Source organism: Phocoena sinus, chromosome 21 (genome assembly GCF_008692025.1).
Source record: "Phocoena sinus isolate mPhoSin1 chromosome 21, mPhoSin1.pri, whole genome shotgun sequence".
NCBI lineage: Eukaryota > Metazoa > Chordata > Mammalia > Artiodactyla > Phocoenidae > Phocoena > Phocoena sinus.
The window spans coordinates 20,933,879-20,946,009 of NC_045783.1; positions in this window are offsets into that span (position 1 = coordinate 20,933,879).

Genomic DNA, 12,131 nt, shown 5'->3' on the forward strand with positions numbered 1-12,131 from the left:
AAATAATGACTTAGTCCATTAGGCTACTGATAGAAGCCTTCAGCATCTAATATCCTAAAATAGAATGAGTAAGCTTTTCTCCAGGCCTGGACTAAGTAAGGGTGCAACCTACACCACATATTACTCAAAAGGAAACTGTTTACCTCTCTACCAAAGTCATGATTAGAAGCTGTATTTTCCTACCAAATTTGAGCTCTATTTTACAATATTGGGATACAATATCCATAGCATTTAATTCCATGATACTTTGTAAATGAATCTGCAAGAATGGAAAGTGTGCCATTTGCTTAGAAATCCTTATTTTAATAGCAAACAAATATACAGTTCAGTTAGCCTATTTATATACCAGATTGTTAACCCTGTTTAAGTGATGATTTGACTGTATTAACAAGAGTGTTACAATGCAAACACATACGTTTTCCAGATGGAGCATATACACCCCTAAAAACATGTTAAGATCATAGGTTTTTGCTATGATCAAACAAATATATTAGGGTATAAACTACAATAGTTACTACCGTTTATGAGGCAGCTGGTATGTGCCAAGAATTATGATAAGTGCTTTACATACATAATCTCATTGGATGTTCACAGCATCCTGCATTCTTATTTTACATAAACTGAGTCTCTAAAAGGATAAATATTCCAAAGCTGGTGCAACTTCCCGAAAAACACACTGCCTGATTTCCCAACTATTTGATAAATTTCTATTATAAATTGCATGTTTTATATTTTATTTAAACAGAATTTAAGTACTTTTTGTGAATGTACTGATTCTATCCCAAATCGGTGGAAAAGAGAAAAGCCATTATTGTTATTGTTTCAGAATATGATGGCTACAGTTTTCCAGGAGATTATATATTAAACTGCTGCAAGAAAAAAAAATACAAATCTGCTTTTTAGCAGAAAGAATCCTAAGCAAGGAATCCCATCTGGTGTGACGGCCTCTGACACTGGCTACTGCCAATCCAATGTCAATTTCCTCTTCTTTCCCAGATCACAGTACCAATGGTGGAGATTTCTTAGTTTTAGGGACAGAAGCGGTTACTATTCGGGCCCCTAGGGAGGAAACTCGAGTACTGTATGCCAATTACAGTAACTTCTTTCCCCTTGGGAAGTGACTGGATCTCAAGTGTTCTGCATGGGGCTTCTAGAAAACCTTTGCTTTCCTAATGTAGACATAATTTCTTGAGATGCAGCACTCATACTGTGGATGTGGAAGGTGGAAAGAACAGCTTAAAACTGGTTGATAAAATTGTTTAATCTTTCTCAGATCCAGTTTTCAGATAAATAAATCAAAATGGAAATACCTTATTATCCTACATGTATAGATATCATACACTCATGGAGCTGGCTGTTCAGAAGATAAAATTAGAAAATAATACATAAATAATAGAGAGCTAAAGAACTTCAAAAGGCACATTCAATGTTTCAAACAAACAAAAAAAAATCAGTAAAATTAAACGAGATTTTCCTGTGCCCAGGTTAGAATATTAGAATTAAAAGCAAAATTTTGCATTCACTCCTCTAGCTTGGGGTTTTCTAAATATGTCCCTCAGGGGCCTCAATAAGTGGAATTTAGGCTATTTTCACACATAACAGCTCCTTTCTGCTTGCTGACACTCAAGCCAATGCAGATGTCATTTGTCCCCTCCCTCCCATAACCCAACCTGGCCCCCCTCTACCTAGGGAAACCAGACTAGCATTAGGACTGGGGAGAATAACTAAACAATGAAGGGTAAAAAAGAAAGGAGAGTTTTAAGACTTAGGATATAGAAATTAGGGTAATGGAAACATATTTTCAACATGCAGATAACTCTTTAAATCCAATTTTTAAAAAATGTATCGTAAATCCTGTGGCTTAGTCCAGAAGGGGCAGAGAAGATCACTAAGATAATAGACTTTATTCCAACCTTTCGGCACAGAGCGCTTCTAACAACCCCAGCACCGTGCAGAGAGTGCTTTACGATGTTCTTTCTCATAAAGAAAAGCTAAAGACACAATAGCATGCTTATAATTCTAGAGCACTTTAGAATAATGATGTTGCGAAATGCAAATTGTCATCTCTCACTTCTCAGCACTCAGAGAAAAGGGTTTGATTTTCAATCATCAAAAAGATGTTTATTTTCAAATATAAAATGAGCTTATCCCAGGTGTATACATGACTGCAATCTCTTCTTGAGACACTGTCTTGATTATGAAGTGCTTCATCTCTTCCATCACACTATGTACCACATCAGAAGGTAGAAGGGCAGCTGCTAACCGTGCAAAAAGGTTTTCTATTTCCAAGGGAAGAGAATTCTTTTACAAATTTAATTTTCTCTAACAGAAAACACAATATACCTGCAAAATGGAGTAAGATAACTTAGTTAACATCTAACTATACCTTGGCTGCTAATGGGTACAATGTTCCTTAGCCAGTGTGAAATTCAGAAAACGCTGCTGCCAGATTAAACCTCCCTAAAGCAGCAATAAGAAAACATATGTATCTAATCCATTTATATCAGGAGAAATGACCTGGGGCAGTAATCTTATTTTCTATTAAGGTAATCCGGAAAGTGGATGGAAACCAGTTAGACAGTAATTTAATAGAAGCACAACACACAACTCAGAAAATGAACAAAATTATTCCTTTACTGAAGAACAGTTAAATGGTATCTTAAGCTTGTATTTGATTTGAGAAAATGATTTCCAAAGCCAGGAATATAGTATTTTATGAACACTATGGAGAAGTATTTTCCAAGACAAATATAAAGGACATAGTTCCTCTTTAGTGACTATAAAAGAAAGCCATCATCTTAACTTCTGCATTTACAGTAAAAAAAATTTTTAAACTAAGCTTAAGAAATCTTTACTAAGAATCAAATATCTGTCCAACATCACAGTAACACAGTAGATCTCATGATAGAAAGTCTCCAAATAGACTTTTTGCATATTTACATTTTTTAAGTTATTACATATTTACATTTAATCCTTGCTTATTAGAAAATAAATGTTGTCCTCATAAATCTGATGTCTAAAAAAACAACTTACACATCTATTTATAAAAAGTCTCTGTGTGGTGTGTGTGAGTATGTGTGTTTAATGTCCAAAGGTCCTTCTAGATCTATTGTGTACGTAAAAACTCTTCTAAGCTGAAGTGGCATTTCTCTGTGCTCCTGCCCTGTTTCTCCATTCACAGCTCAGCCTGGGGAAGGACTGCCAGAAACAGCCACATGAACTGGGCAGTAAAACTGACAAGAAAACTGGTCAAGTTCTAGTTAGAGAAGAATGATCACATTGCTCTATTCGGATTTGCCCCCCAAAGCTCCTAATATTTCAATGTTGAGACGTTATTATGAGGCAAGTGAAATGTTCTTTATCTACATACATATTGTCTGCATTTGAAGACAACTTATTGTAAAATACCTTTTTTTTCTAAAGATGAGTTTTATTTATGTATTTGGTTGCACCGGGGTCTTAGTTGCGGCACGCGGGCTCCTTTGTTGCGGCATGCATGTGGAATCTATTTCCCTGACCCGGGATCAAACCTGGGCCCCCTGCACTGGGAGCGCGAAGTCTTATCCACTGCGCCACCACAGAAGTCCCCATAAAATACCTTTTTAATAATGGCTTTTTCAAAGAAACAATATTAAATATCCACTTTTAAGCAATTAAAATAGTTTCTGTCTTAATAACTACATTTCATCTGTCTTAGTAAGTGAATGTCTTCTTCAGTATCAGAATGAAAGCCTGAGTATAAGCTGTCTTCAAATCCAGAGAATAAAGATGCTTCTGAATCTCTTGTCTTCTTCGGCAGTTATACCTGGTGGCAAAGTCACACCTGACTCGTGATAGGTTTTGCTCATGATCTTGACCTCTTTAGCATATCAATAGCATGAGGGCTTTTCTCAAATTTCCTGTGGCTTCACTCACGGCTTCTCCTTTTCCTTGACTGATTTGTGCATCTCTGGAAATGAAACAATCTCCACTGAAGCCAGCCATAGGCTTCCGCTGGAGAAGCGTTTACATTTGCTTGACAGCCCACAGGGTGCATAAGTTTGCACGTGCAACCTTTTCTGCTTCTCCCCAGATATCATTGTGATGGATTCTAATAGCACATTTGGCAATTTCTACTCTAAAGTTATCAAATTTTTCAGTTGCATAAGCATACAGGCCTTTTCATCATACATGATTCAAATAACGCAAACATAACTCAGATTCCGTTCCTTGGTTGTCACCTAATAGTTGAACATATATTTTACCATAATTTATTATCTGTAGCAGTCAGACCACAACTGTTGCAATGATATTAGGCCTGAATAGTGATTTCAGGTCGACATTATAAATAATCCTGCACTGATATTTAATAATTTAGAGAAAGACTAGCATAGACTGTCAAACACTTTAAAAAACTATGTTATGGCTTTTTTTTTCTTTTTGTTTAATGGTGAAACAACAGAAACTTTATTTTATTTTTTTGTCTGTGTTGGGTCTTCATTGCTGCGTGCAGGCTTTCTCTAGTTGCGGAGAGCGGGGGCTGCTCTTTGTTGTGGAGCACAGGCTCTTGTTGCAGAGCACGGGCTCTAGGGGCGTGGGCTTCAGTAGTTGTGGCTCTCGGGCTCAGTAGTTGTGGCTTGTGGGCTCTCAGCAGGTAGGCTTCAGTCGTTGCAGCATGCAGGCTCAGTAGTTGTGGCGCACGGGCTTAATTGCTCCACGGCATGTGGGAGTCTCCCCGACCAGGGCTCGAACCCGTGTCCCCTGCATTGGCAGGTGGATTCTTAACCACTGCACCACCAGGGAAGCCCCAGAAATGGTTTTGGAGTTTGTGTTACTTATATCATACATCCATTACTTAAACTGATTTGTTTGTTTATTTATCATTTGATAGTTTGTTCCAGTTTGTCAACAAGACGGCAAATCCCTAGAACGCAAGTGTATATTTATATCTGTACTTATCACCAGTATCTCCTACTGAAACTGGCATCATAGATTAGGAAATATAAAATTCTGTTCAAGAACAGTATGGAGGTTCCTTAAATAACTAAAAATAGAACTACCGTACGACCTAGCAATCCCACTACTGGGCATGTACCCAGAGAAAACCATAATTCATAAAGAGTTATGTACCACAATATTCATTGCAGCTCTATTTACAATAGCCAAGACATGGAAGCAACCTAAGTGTCCATCAACAGATGAGTGGATAAAGAAGATGTGGCACATATATACAATGGAATATTACTCAGCCATAAAAAGAAACAAAATTGAGTTATTTGTAGTGAGATGGATGGACCTAGAGTCTGTAAAACAGAGTGAAGTCAGTCAGAAAGAGAAAAACAAATACCGTATGCTAACACATGTATATGGAATCTAAAAAAAAAAATGTCATGCAGAACCTAGGGGCAAGACGGGAGTAAAAACGCAGACCTACTAGAGAACGGACTTGAGGATACGGGGAGGGGGAAGGGTAAGATGCGACAAAGTGAGAGAGTAGCATGGACATATATACACTACCAAATGTACAATAGATAGCTAGTGGGAAGCAGCTGCATAGCACAGGGAGATCAGCTCGGTGGTTTGTGACCTCCTAGAGGGGTGGGATAGGGAGGATGGGAGGGAGGGAGACACAAGAGGGAAGAGATATGGGAACATATGTTTATGTATAACTGATTCACTTTGTTATAAAGCAGAAACTAACACACCATTGTAAAGCAGTTATACTCCAATAAAGATGTTAAAAAAAATTCTGTTCAAGAAATGGTCGTTAAGGGATGTATACAGCCCAAGATTTATGAAGATTGAGGGATACAGCAATGGATAAAATGACTCTTTTTTCCTGAGGAGCTCTTTATCTGGTTTAGAGTTCTCAAATTTACAAATGGAGACCTCCTGTCCTCAACCCCAAAGAATAGTCTAGTAGCCAAATCAGGCAAGCATCACAGGAAATAATCACATGCAATGTAATAAAGGCTTCAAGAGTGGCACAAAGTTCAATTAGAGCAGAAAAAGCAATCTATTTTTCTTCCAGATGATAGCCATTTTTTTTTTCTTCTCAATGCTCTGTACTGATCTTAGTGGTCAATTACCATTTATATATTGAATACTGAATATTACAAACAAAAACAGCAATAAGAAGTTGGCAGAGCTTTCCTTCTATTATGTGTTCTTCATCAGCAAATTTATAAAGTAAAATCTCACAAGGTCAGCCAAATTTTTTTAAGCTTATTTGTAATATGAATTTCTATCCACCAATGTTAACAAGCAACCTTGCTATGAGAGTTTGTTGTGGCTTGAAATATTAACTGATAATTATGCACACATACCACAGTTTTTATCTTTACTCCATCCTTTACATTTGTTTTCATTGTGTGCAATTTTAAAATGCAGAGCTTACATAATTTAAGCAACCCTACCGCTTGTTAAATATCAAAACACTTCCCTACCAATTGGTCATTAGCTACTGTATCAAGTGCCCTGAGTGCCCTTATACAGCTCAGCACTGACACTGGGACCCTGTCTCTGTAATCCAGCAAATCAGAGTAATGCCTAGCAAAGTAAGGAGCTTCAGAACCCTGCTTCAAGGATTACGGCCGACATTCATTCCATTTAGTTATTGCCCCAGGTAAGCCTGCTGCTAAATATTCTGAATATCTCCCCTTTAAATAAATGTGGTAAAATATAGATGGATGGTAGGCAGGTAGATAGATAGGTAGAGACATAGACAGACAGTTCATGCTAAAATCCTAAAAGAAATATCCAATAAAAAAATATGTGGAAACAGTTTGTTTTAAAACAATCAGATCAGGACTCTGGTGTTGTTCATTCTCTGATTGGTTTACCAAGTTTACAGCCACCTCCAATACACAGCTGTATATATTTTAAACCAACTTAATAAAACATGTAAACATTCCAACCATTCTGAAACTACCCCAGTCCTATGCATTCTACATCCCCTGAGTTCTAACACACTTGCTCTCACATCACCTCCCATATCTTGATCGATGACCTGGCAGAACCTTTAAAAGATTCACAAATTGATAGAGGCCTTTCACAAAATGAGAGTTATGTGTTGCTTGCACCATTTTCCATCACACTTTCTGGAAACAACCACTGAGGTTAACTAAAGGTAAAATTCAAAGGTTAAGTCTCGCTTTAAATGGGGGCAAACCTACCTCTACTTGTGTGCTGTTTCACAAAACTGATACCTCATATTTGAGTCTTTAGCTTTTAATATAAATGTACAGATTTTGCTGAAATGAATATGGAAATACATTTTTATTGTGAAAGATGTAAATTAAGACATATAGTGAATTAAGGCTTCAAAAAAGCTTCACATATTTTAAGGTAGAAAAAAAAGGCCTATTAAGAGATTTTCAGAGTCTTCTGAGAGATTATTTGTGGAAATAAACCAGTTTTTATGCACAGAATATTTTCACATAATAAAGGTAATTAAGCCAATTGAATGGATATAAAAGGGGACCAAGAAAAAACTGTCCATAGGTTAAATTGTAGACCAAAATGCAGTCCAGTCTGGTAACAGAAGATGAATCATGATGAATGTTAAGGGGTTTTCAGGTTCTGAGATTTTAAGATACATTTGATAGCTATGCTGTAATAACTATCACAGTAACATAAGCCATTATTAGAATAGACTGATCTCTCATATATTCCATTAGATTCTATTGGTTAGAATATTCTATGAAACGGGGAAGAATAAGCAAAGCTTAACCATTCATTCATTTAAAAAATGTTTATTCAATGCCGACTCTGCAAAGCCTTGTTCAGGATGCTAAGATATGTCAGTAAATCAAAGTCCCCTTTCTCTGGGAGTTCATATTCTATTTGGGTGAGACAACTAGTGAACAAAAACACATAAATAACTAAATGCTATGAAGAAAAAAATAAGGTCAGGAGAACATGGTGAAGGTGTACTTACTGTTTCTATAGGTAGTCAAGGAGGATCCCACAATTAAACTGACATTTGAACTGAAAACTAAAAACCGAGAACTCCATCTGGAGTAGAGTGCTCTGGGAGAGTAATCAGCGCATCCTAGTTCCTGAGGCAGAAGTGCCCTTGACACCTTTAAGGAGGGGCAGGAAGGTCTGGATGCCCAGAGTTCAGGGACCAAGGGAGGCAATGCAAGAGAAGGGGCAGGCGTTAAGTGAGGTCAGGGTGCTGGGAGAGCAGCCAGGCCACTGCAGACCATCACTAAGAATTTTTATTATATCCTGAATTAGGCTGGAAGGTACTAAAGAATTTCAAGATCACTTATTAAAGTAGGACCTTAGGGTCCGTCTGCCGATGCAGGGGACACGGGTTCGTGGCCCGGTCCGAGAGGATCCCGCATGCCGTGGAGGGGCTGGGCCCGTGAGCCATGGCCGCTGGGCCTGCGCATCCGGAGCCTGTGCTCCGTGGCGGGAGAGGCCACAGCAGTGAGAGGCCGGTGTACCGCAAAAAAAAAAAAAAAAAAAAAAAAAAAAACCAAAAACAAAAGAAAATAAAGTAGGACCTTACTGGAGGAGCAGGAGAATGACACGATCTAACAGGTTTTAAAAGGATCAGCCAGGCTGTTGTATGGAGAACAGGCTGTGGGACTGAGGTGCAGCAAAGGGCAAGCTAGCTGGGAAGGTGAGCTCCTGGTCTGCTCTGCCAGGGTAGGAGAGGTCAAAGTGGTGAGAGCTGTTGGATTACAGATAAACACTTAAAAGAAACAGACAGAATTGGATAGAGAACGTGTCGAAACAGTCTAGAAGAACTACACAGAAGGGAAAAAGTACTTCCAGAAAATGCATGTCTCAGATAATCAAACAAAGTTCTCTGTTTGTAATACAGAAATTGGATGTATGAGTCTATACACAATTATGGTGAAAATACTATGCCTAAATAACCATCAGCTATAGAGACGTCTAATGGTTAATACTGTCCTGAGCTGAACAAAGAGGCTTCCAAAATAGGGAGCCTCCACTCCCCTCCCCTCACTGAAATTTTCACTGCAGACCATGTATATCCATCCACAAGTGTTGTTTCAGAGGGCTTCCCGGTATCATTAGGTGAGACGCTATACTGCTTGGAGTTAAGCCTTTTAGCGCTTTTCATCCCAATAGGGGAAAAAATGAGAAGAAACGAATACACAGTGGAAAAACTTCAAAGAAAGGAAAGATCAATCTTATTTTCATGTAATCCTTGTTTCAAAATATTCTTCATACCATAAATTTCAGTGAAATATATGTCAGTTCCTCCACTGATGCCTGAATACACCCACAGCAGATTGTACTTAGAAAACTAGGGTCAACAAATGGAGAATGGTTTCATTGTCTGCGATAGCATTCCCTGATTGGAAACAGTCCCTTGGGAATTCATTGCGGAAGACAAGTCCCACCCCTTCAAACTGCGGCCACCCTCACTCAGGATCATCCCACAAGACATTGCCGGGTAATCCATTTGTCCTACCCAGCTTCAGACAGACCAAGTCAGGTGATTAACCAGGTAAAATCCTTACTTCTCCTTTTATATTTAATATCATATATAACAATATATGTGCATTATTATGTGAGCACTTTGCATCTTAAAGTGTTTCTGAAAACACAGTCATAATACTTTGTTCATGAAATGAAATTTTATAAGCAGAGAAAAATGCCTAAGATTAAATATACCTAAAAAAATCTTGAGATGCTTGCTTAGGTGTCACTCTCTGGCATTGACTGAAATTGCATTCATCTAAAAATGTGAAATGCTTTCTCGTGGATGTATGAATTTTTAACAGTAAGTGATAATTGCAGCGCATTGTCGTATAATTGTTTGGAAAGATGATTTCCTCTACAAAGTTCAAAGTGAAAACCTTTGTTTCTTTTAAAGCAGATGATACTATTTGGGATTTACATTTTCATTTTTGTTTTTGTCTCCATTACTTTATTGAATAATTTCAGTACAGATACAAGATTATCACTGTATTATGAAATAATGTTCATGTATGTTTATTTTGACTAGAAAAAAATAATTTTATACTGTTCTTTTTATCATGAACTTTTTCATTGAATTTGATCAAGATCTGTTAAATAAATCATTTACCTCTTCTGACAAATAACTAATGTACCAAATATACCCAAGCAATCCCAGAGAAACATATTGCCAAGGTGTTATTGTCTAAAGGCATAGCTTTTTTTTTTTAATTCAGAGCTGCTTAATCAACAATGTTACTAATGAGATGATTGGTTGCCTTGAGGTTGTCAGTTAATTGAATGAACAGACAGCCTGTTTTCCCTTACAGCAACCTATAATGCTAATGGATAAGCTAATTTTTTCTTCCCTAAAGTAATTGCACAGTCTCTTTAATTTAAAATCACTTGCATTTACTCAGTTGGTTGTTTTCTAACAGGGAAAAGGTCCTGAACATTTAGACTGGGGAGATTTAAACTGTCAATATGAGGTAGGACCTTTCAGCATAAGTAATTAAAATCTACCATGCAACTTCGTTTAGGTTATGTTGAATACACTATCCATTATAATTTGCAAGAAAGGTAATATTACTACAAATTAATCTTATAAAATCCTAATTATGATCTTGTTACTTCTTTGTTGATTTAATAATTTCTCTTCTGTTAAAGAAGAAAACTACTGATCCTCATCAAACTCTGTCTAGATCAGTGAATTGTATATATTAATTTATGTTTTAATATTGCCAAGACTCATAAGCCAATGAATGATGTTAGAAACGTTACATAGAGATAGGTGACGGTGAAAGTCAGAATCCTCGTGAGAAAAACCAAGTTCATATTTCCAATAGCATCTCTAATGCACAAGAATAAATTACTGCATGTTAAGTTAACCTGCAAGTTTTCAGTATGTCTTATTACAGACAGTTTGCAGAGCAAGAAAGTGTCTTGAATTTTATTAAACAAAATTGCTCATTCTTTGAACAGTTTAATTTATTCATTATCTTTAATTATCTTAAAATTTAGCATGTTCACTTTATACTAACAGTTGTGTTATCTAGGGTATTGCCACCTAAAAACCTTAAGAAATTTTAGTTTCTGATTTTTTTTTTTTTTTTTTTGTGGTACGCGGGCCTCTCACTGTTGTGGCCTCTCACTGTTGTGGCCTCTCCCACTGCGGAGCACAGGCTCCGGACGCGCAGGCTCAGCGGCCATGGCTCACGGGCCCAGCCGCTCCACGGTATGTGGGATCTTCCTAGACCCGGGCATGAACCCGTGTCCCCTGCATCGGCAGGCGGACTCTCAACCACTGCGCCACCAGGGGAGCCCAATTTCTGATATTTTAAAATAAATCTTCAACCTAGCAAAATGACCTATCTCTTAAAATTCAGTTACATTATCAGTACATGTAGAAATGGTCTGATGACAGATAAAAAATTACATTAGCTACAGGTGTTTTCATCTAAACAAATTTTAAAAATAAGGGGGAGAATACAAAGTTCTTCCCTTGAAACCTTCACAGAATTGGAAAGTTTATAGCCAAAATTTGGGGAAATAGTAGGAATTTGTAAAAGTTTATTTTATTTTGGTTTAGTTTACTTTGTTCAATAGCCTGGAAATGCCTTTATTTGGGGTTAACTTAAAAAAAAATCTATGAAGAATTTTAAACATATACAAAAACAGAGCAGGGTAATGAACTTCTAGGTACCTAGGACCGAGCATTAACAATTAACACATATGCCCATTCTTGTTTCATACATAGTCCCTTCAATCTGTCCTAGTTCCCATGTTATGTTGAAGTAATTCCTAGACAGAATGTCATTTCATATGCAGACATTTCAGTAGGCTTCTCTAAAAAAATAAGCTCTCTTCTTTAAACACTATAATACCATGATCACAGTTTAAAAATAAACATCCTTAATATCACCAAATACATAATAATATATAAATATCCTGTAGTCTCCTAAATGTCTTTTTTTTAAAAAACATTAAGAACAATCAGGACCCAAATAAAGCTCATACATGACGGTTGATTGCGGGGGAGGGGTGTTAATCTGCAAATTCTCCCGTCTTGTCTTTTCCTTGCACTTCGTTGAAAAAAACCTGAATTTTTGTCTTATGGAATTTCCCAGTCTAGATCTTGCTGATTGTAGTACCATGGTGTAGTTTAACAGATTTCTCTGCTTTCCATATTTTTTCTAAGTTGGTATTTGGGT